Consider the following 8,369-nt stretch of genomic DNA (forward strand, 5'->3'; position numbering starts at 1 on the left):
ATGGTTGTATTAAAAAGTTAAGTTCCCCTCTATCAGCTTTTAAATGGGCCTTATACTGGAGTTTTCACACGTAACTTTGTTACATGGGAAGTTAGTCACGGAGCCTTTGGAAAATGAGAAAGGAACAGCATAGAGATGGAGAAAAAGGGAAGAGTTATTTAGATTGAGTGGAATCATGAGAAAGGCAAGCCCAAAAGTTTTGGGAAGGCAGCACCTGAACTTTCCCAGCCTAATTCAAATCAAACTACTTAATTTCCTAAGACTTTCTTATTATTAATTTGATCTATATATTGCCTTTATTTCTCCATCTTTCCTATTTGCCTTCAGATTTCATTTATACATTTCAAAGATCTGTAGAGTTTTCTAGAATAATGTGGTGGCCTAGAAAAAATTATTCTCAAGTTAGAGACCAACATATAGTATAGTGCTGCAACTATATTCATTTGTATCCATGATCATAGTAATTCCAATTCATTGCAAACTGAGATCATCAATCACAATATATCTTTAAATATACAATTTTTTGTTCAGTATAAAAGTATTTCTGCAATGAATAGAATAATGGGATGAGTCTTAGACCTTTTTGTTGCCAACACATTTATTTGCTCACATGATAAAACTAAACATAACAGCTAAGAGGAAACATATTGATTTGCTCTCTGCTCTGTTTTACTTATACTGTTATGGTTCTTCTTTATTCTTACCTCTCATAAGCCCTAGGGCACAACAATGGTTTACAGGCCCCTCTTCACCTTAGAAGCCTTTGCTGGGCCAAGGAAAGTTATTCTTTCTGGCTTGAGATAGGTTCTGAAGCATGGAACAGAGATCAGTATTTTATTGCCTTCATCCCAAACATTTCTGGTTTTATGTTACTCAGAATATTCTTCCTAAGAAGTAATTATAATGTAATATGCATATACCTATGTTAGTCTGACATTCACTATTCACTATGATGTTGAATATGTGGTTTTGAAATCAGAAAATAAAGTATTAAAGTTATTGTTATCCTGTAAGAGGGAAACAGGAGAAAAATTGAAAACTCCCGTTTCCTAACCTGCTGCAGAAAACAAGTTGTTTAGAACTGAAGTGAACAACTTTTCATTTTCACTTGCTACAGCAGGCTTAGAACAAAAGAGCTGCAGGTAAAAGAGGTGTTAACTGCTAAAAAACAACAAAAAAATTGCCAGCAAAACTGCTTGCTATTAAATGCAATCAAACAAAGCTGTGGAACATGCATACATTAAAGAAAAAATACAAAGTGTTAAACTCACTAAAGTTAGTGTTTGCCAAACTACTAAAATCCACCTAAATAAACAGCTGTTTGTTACTAGCCTTGCTATTAAAAACTGCATCTGCAGGGTGAAACAGAATTTTCACAGTTGATACTAACTCAGAAAAACGATTAATATTAACTCTATTACAGGCACTTGTATGCCAACACATTTCTACTAGCAGCTGCTGTGCTTAATATCGTGAACTTAACAATTAAAGTACACCAAGCCTACTTAGGTATTCACAGAGTGGTAACAATTCTCAAAGAAAAATATGTTATCACTCACTCAGGCTATGTTAATTTTCCTATCTGTTTGGGAAAAACTGTAAAGAGAAAATTGTGGATTACCTCTTGGTGCAAAAAGTTGCATACCAATTTTTTGACAGCTACCAAACTATCAAAATCTGACCATAAATCAGGTGAGATTGAAATCCAGTCAATACTAATGCAGTGGGATGCTGAGAAGATGCATTCACTTTAAAGACAGTATCCAATCACTGGAGTAAATGGAGCAAGTGTCATCTACTGAACTGATAAAGATAACTCCAGGGTGAGAGACAGAAGCCTGAAAAAAACCCTAAAAGAAACCCAGTTTAAACAGTGACTATTGTCGAATTTTTACAAGCAGTCTCACTCCCTGTGATCAAAGAGGAGATCCACCCCCAAACTTGGAGACAAACTGTAAAAACTAAGTGGCAAAGAGTCTGTGAAGCGGTTGAAATTTTGTTTGAATCTCAAACCCCTCTCTCTAGTGAACCGTGCTGATTCAAGAGTGAACCAAGCATATTTCTTTTTTTTTTCCTTGTTCCGCAGGAATACACATAAAAAGAAGAAAGCGTATTTCGGCAAAAACTATGTGATCTTACACTTCCTCTCTGTTTCTCTTACCTAGCTGGTTTATTACAAACAATTAAATAAAAGTGTTTTATTTTTAACAACTGTGTTAAACAACTTGACTCACTAAGTGTTAACCTGTAAGAGAAACACCTTCTGGGCTTCTGTTCTTTTTTTTCTTTTCCTCTTTCTCTAGGAATGCAATATCCCCCCCACACACACACACTGACAATGGATTGAAGAGACTGCCAGCAAACCTCTTTTAAATTCTTTTAACTTTTTTGGTGTACATAGAAACCAAGTCAACACTCGATAAATTATTCCTTAGGGTTTGTTTTAATGATTAATTATAGTAGGCCAAATTTTCATTTTATCTTTTTATAGGAACAAGCTACTACTGAATCAGAACTGCCTGAGACCAACAAAACATTTAATTATTACTTAGAGTATTAGTTTATTAATTCTTGCAATGTATTTGTGTTTTCAACGAGAACCACTTGTTGGAAGACGAATTATTAACCAAGTTATATAAAACAAACCTTTGTATGTATTGTTAGTTTAAATTTGAATAAGTTCACTTTGTCTTTTCTCTTTACTAAATAAGAGAATAGTGTGGAAAAAAACTTTTACTCTTACCTTATGAATATGTAACTTTATTTCAATCAATTAAAAATTTAAAAATTTAACCAAGTATAACTTGGAAGTAGATATCAGGATTTATGCATATATGAAATTTTATAAATATATATTAACCTTTCCAATTCTTCCTCAGGTAACTATTTTTTTTTCTTCCTTCCTTAACCAATAGGAAAGACAACTACAGAATGCAAATATGACCTGCAAATAAAATACAAAAAAACCCTATAACAATTTTTAAAAGAAAATACTTATATATAAAAAGTACTCCTAAGTACTTTTTACTTTACCTCAATTCTCTTACTAATCAATCATTGTTTACAGAATGTGATAAGAGCAATTTACCCACCAAAGAAAAAACAAAAGAGGAAAACCAAGTTTACTTTAACACCACCTATGCTTGCATCTTGTTTATAACAGAAACAAGGTATAAAACTGTCATTTAATTTTATAAAATTTATGTGTGACAGGGTGGTCATAAATTAAATAATGTGTATTTCTAAGTATACTTATGCTTAACCTACATTTTATAAAGAAAAGTGGACCATTACAAAGAAGAATGGAAATCAACACTTTCTATCTCTAAAAGGAATTAACAAAAACATCAGCTCAATAGGATGTTAAATTAAAAATAATGCTCTAAATGCATGACAACAATCTTACACGTTGTAAACTACACTAAAAAGAAAAACAATATATATGACTGCTTTTTTAAGCATGAATACTAACTTAACCTTAAAATATACCTTTAAACAAACCTCAACACTCAAGCAAGCTTGGGCCTTCAATTCAAACTTATTACTGAAAAAATATATTTAGCACCTCAGCCTCCTACCAATCTATTAAAAATACAAATCAACTCAAGCTGTTGATACAAAATAGTATTTCCACAATGAAACTTGCTCAGCATCTCTGACAACCTTATATGTGGAATGCAACTAATATCCTGAGAACAGGATTGAAAGTTGTAATAACGGGAGCTCTCAAATATTAATATAATAATTAATAAACTGGTTGCAATTACCACTGACCTAAGTAAATCAAAATAACCCTCTACAACTTTTCTCTTTTAACTTTGGGAACTAATCAATGGTCTTTAACAAACGTGTTATCACAATGAGAGGGAATTGATAAAAAAAAAAAAGAAAAAAGAAAATCAATTGATCACAGATGCATTTAGCATCATCCAAACCAATAACAACTACCATCATAAAAGAAAGATGGAGGAAAAACACCTTACCTATTAAAATTCAGAATGTGATTTGGAATAACACAATTAATTAAAAAAAAAAATATATACATAAATTAAATTCTGGTGGTATCTAGTCAATTTTAGCTATGATCCCACTGTTTATAATTTTAAAATCTATCCTAATAAAAATTTAAAAACAATCCTTGTATACATTAATACAAAATATGCTTATATAAAACTTATTGTAATTTGGGGCTTGCAGATAATGTTGTAGATACAAGTAATGACTTTATTGGTTGTGTTTGTAATTTTGTTAACATTATAAAATGCTATTTTAATTATCATATTTTAGAATCTAATTATATTCTAAATCGAGATTTACAGCCTACCCCCATTAGTATGAATTTCATACCAGTAAAAGAGACTGTTGCAAGATGAAGACTTGAAACAATTACTAAAACAAGCCCAAGGAATTGGAAAAACCCCTCTGATTACTGTATATCATGACAGAGAAGAAATATATCGCAGGACAGAATGAGTGAAAAAGGATGGGGAACACCAACGGTGAGACATCCTTTTTGGATGGTCACCTACAGCTGCCAGAATCTTCAATCAAATGATTCTTCTTGTTACTAGATTATTGATAATAACCATTTTGCTTCTCATTTTAATAATTGTATTGTATACTAAAATTTGAGTAACCATGAAACAATTAGCCCATAAGTTACCTCATCAATACTGGATGATCCCCACAGTATAAAATCATATCATATTGCAAAACTATAATTTGAATATTGTGTAGTTTGGGTGACTATAGTCACGGGGTGGAAATTGTAAGGTGATAGATAAGGCCACACAAAAGAAGAAAAAGGCTCCTTGATGGTTTCCTGCGCCCCCCACCCTGCCCACCCCACACCTGAGCAGACATTCCCAGAAACCAATAAAAGGATTAAAACGAAGAAAGGAGTGATATTCAGATAACACAGCCTTTTTTTTGCAGGAAATTCGGTAAGTGGACCCTTGGGCCTATTTTATCTGTCTATCACCCCAAAATTAGTTTTTTTACTCTAGCCACTCAAACTGCCTAAAGAAAAAGGTATAAAAAGAGATTGGACATAAGCAAAAATCGTGGAGGAGTTTCATTATCTCTGTGGAGGTAACCAGCGGGCTACCTTTTCTTCCTCCACTTCTTGGGATGCCTTGGGGCAAGTGATTGCTTTATACATATACACTAATTTTACTTTTGCTCCATAGTACTTTAAAATTTTTATTTATTCCTTCCTTGTAAGTTGCTTTTGCCTTATAGTTTTTTGCTTTACTTATTCTGTGTAAGTCGTCTTACTTCTTTGTAAGTTGCTTTTGCTTTAGCGTGTGTGCCTATGCTTTGCATTATTATTATTACTACATAATTTAAGTGTGGTTTTTTTGCAGTTAGATCCTATTCCAGACAAAGCACACCCCATAAGTTGTCACAAATTTGTATTAATAAACATGTTATTTTGTGAACTGTTACAGTGAGTCCGTTTTTAGATGCTGGCAGTTTCATTGACGGCAAAATAACTCATAGGAGAAACCTGCTGAGGGGTTTTTCTACTGCTATTAAGATCAGTCCCTATACAAAAAAGGTATCAAATGTCCGTCTCAGTGATTCTGTTAAACTAAGGGTCTTATTAGGTGAGACGTTAACAGATTGTTCTGGACATTAAAAGGCTTTGATCTCCTGGGGGGGGACACTGATAGACAAAAAAATAAATTAATACAGGTTGAACAGAAAATTCATCTTTTCTGCCCCTTTTAATGTGACAGTTAGCAACAAAGAAACCTTTAAAGTCACTTGTTAGGTTATATTAACTATGAGGAGTGAAATATATTTTAAAGTATTATTCAATTGACAATCAAAATTGATTTGTTTTCTAAGGAAGTTAGGTTTATATGACTGCCCTGTCAATTTTCTTTTTCTCTTCCCTGAACTCTTGACCAACATCAGCCTAATTCAGCAGAAGATTCTCAAATGTATCATGTTCCCACAGATTTTGTGCCAATATGAAAACAAACTGAGGAGTGTCAAATCCAAGAAAGTCTGCAATGTAGTAGCAACAAGTCAGCAGAAAGGTCAAAGTGCTGTAGGTCTTCTGCTTTTATAAAGTTGCATTTTGTGCAAGGACTTGTTGATCTACTAAGCACTATGCAAACAGGCATGGATTTGTGGAGAGGCTCAGGGGTCTTCTGCTTATCCTGTGGCACCAGCCAGGGCACCAAGGTGCTCTCATGGTCCGTCCCCTGGTTGGTGCACACACTGGGGCAGTCCCTTCCTCTACTCATACTGCATATTGACACATTTAGGGAGGCTTAGAAGTGCCTTCTGAGAGATATCTTCCTTCAGCATGGTCTCTTACAGAGGTCTCCCCAGGCTTTTTATTTGGGGGGATGGGTGGGGTAGGGTGCTATTTTTCTGTCAGCCAAAAACACTCTTAAATTTCTATAGGTCCTACAGAAGCTTGATTTAGTGTCCACTTTGGCAGTCTTTTATGTGGACATGAGAATTTTGGCTCACGTGGGAACACCAGACCAAGTGTTTAATCTTTACAAATTGCAGTTCTAGATTAATGATATTTACAATGCATTCGCAATGAACCTGTGCAATGAGAAGAAATGTCATTGACCTACATCAGCCTCCCATCTATATGTTGTCCAGAACATGAGGGCTATATCCAGTCTTCAGAAATGGCTCTCACGGGCCATCATTCAGGGCTTAAGCTTATGCTAACCTTGAAGTGTTGGAAGCTGCAAACAAATCTAGATTGAACTGGAAACAGAACGTGCACTTGGAGCTATTAGGTCCGTCTACTTATGTCGAATTATCAGGAATACCAATTCTGTTTAAAGTAGTGTAGAAAGGCGGTGATAGTACTAGAAAGTGATAGTTCTGAAATTCTCATTAATAGAGTTAATAAATAAGGGCCCCAAAGGGCTGATAGCAGGAAACCGAAAATCACAGCCTTCTTCTCCAAAACTGCAAGTGACAGATACATGATAAGAGACTGAGATAAAATCAGGATCTTGATGGGGAGGAATGCGATTTTCTTTTTCAACTTAATTTTGATTTCCTTTAGAGTGATATGAGAGCCACAAGACAGTGAATCCTTTGGAAAAGGAGATTAGCAAAGTAACACCCTGAAAGAGTCTCAGACTTAATCCATGTTCCATCAAAAATCGCTGCTCCACCAAAGCCATAGCCCGTTAATGATACACTCAACAGCTGCACAAAAACACTTCAAGCCAAAGACTAAGTTCCACACCACTTTATTAATTTAGACACATCTGCAGATATAAATATACGTATTTCTCTTTTTATATGGAGCGATACATGAGGCAGTACCGGCTTTTAAATTGGTGAGGGTGGCTACTATCCAAAACCTGTGGGACCAGCGGGAGGAGCCATCGGGAGCTGGGGGGCCGTGCCCGCCCCCGGGCCGGGCGGGGCGGCGCTGGCGCCGCGGCGGCCGCCGGCGTTCGGAGCCGTGGCTGAGCTGCTCGGGGAGGCAATAGTACTGTTTGAGAGCGGGAGAAATTCCCCCCCTGCGCAGGCCGAGAGCAGGGAAGTCAGTCACCTGGCGGTGAAGGACAGTACAACAGGGACAGAGGGGGAAATCTCTGCCTCTCTCCCTTCTTTCTTCTGCAAGAGATCCACCTCCTGTTTTCCTCCCAACTCTTTTAGCATAACCTTCAAAGAAGACCATCCCTTACAGACTTTCTTTTATATATAATTTTTTTCTTTTTACTATTACTATTACTGAGAGACTAGCTGCAAAACAATTTTTGAGTCTATGCAGGACCTGGGGGATTTTGTTATCTTGCCAGCGAAATTTTTCATCGCTAATGCCTTGCGCTCACAGGGTGCTAAATTAGCTACCAGAGTAGGCATGACGGAGAAAGGCTTTTATCGTAGACTGTTCTCTTCAGTTTGAACACATTTGCTTGAAATTTGCTGCATGATGCTGTCCAGGGAAACAGGATTTTTTCTCGGGATGCTGCAATTCGCCGATTTCTGAGCTTATTGCAGAAGAAAAAAAAAATCTTTAAACTGAGTGGATTTGGTTTTGTTTTGTTTTTCTTTTTTTTTTTTTCTGTCTCCTCCTTTCATTGACAGAGGACGCGAATCTCTTTCACCAGGGAAGGATCACCTGTCGCTTTAATCGTTAAGGGAGTTATTAAAAAAAAAGTGAAATATTTTATTTATTTATTTATTTGTTTATTTTAACCGGTGGAGGCGTGATCGCGGAGAATGAGACTGAGGGGAGCTGCCAGGGTTTGGAGGACAAGGCTGAGTTTAGGCTGGAAACTGAGAGACTAGATTCCCCGCTTCTCTTTTTTTTTTTTTTTTTTTTTTTTTTTTTTTTTTTTTTTTTTTTTTTTTTTTTTTTTTTTTTTTTT

Source organism: Lepidothrix coronata, unplaced genomic scaffold, assembly GCF_001604755.1.
Source record: "Lepidothrix coronata isolate B3197 unplaced genomic scaffold, Lepidothrix_coronata-1.0 Scaffold0, whole genome shotgun sequence".
In the NCBI taxonomy this organism is placed as follows: domain Eukaryota; kingdom Metazoa; phylum Chordata; class Aves; order Passeriformes; family Pipridae; genus Lepidothrix; species Lepidothrix coronata.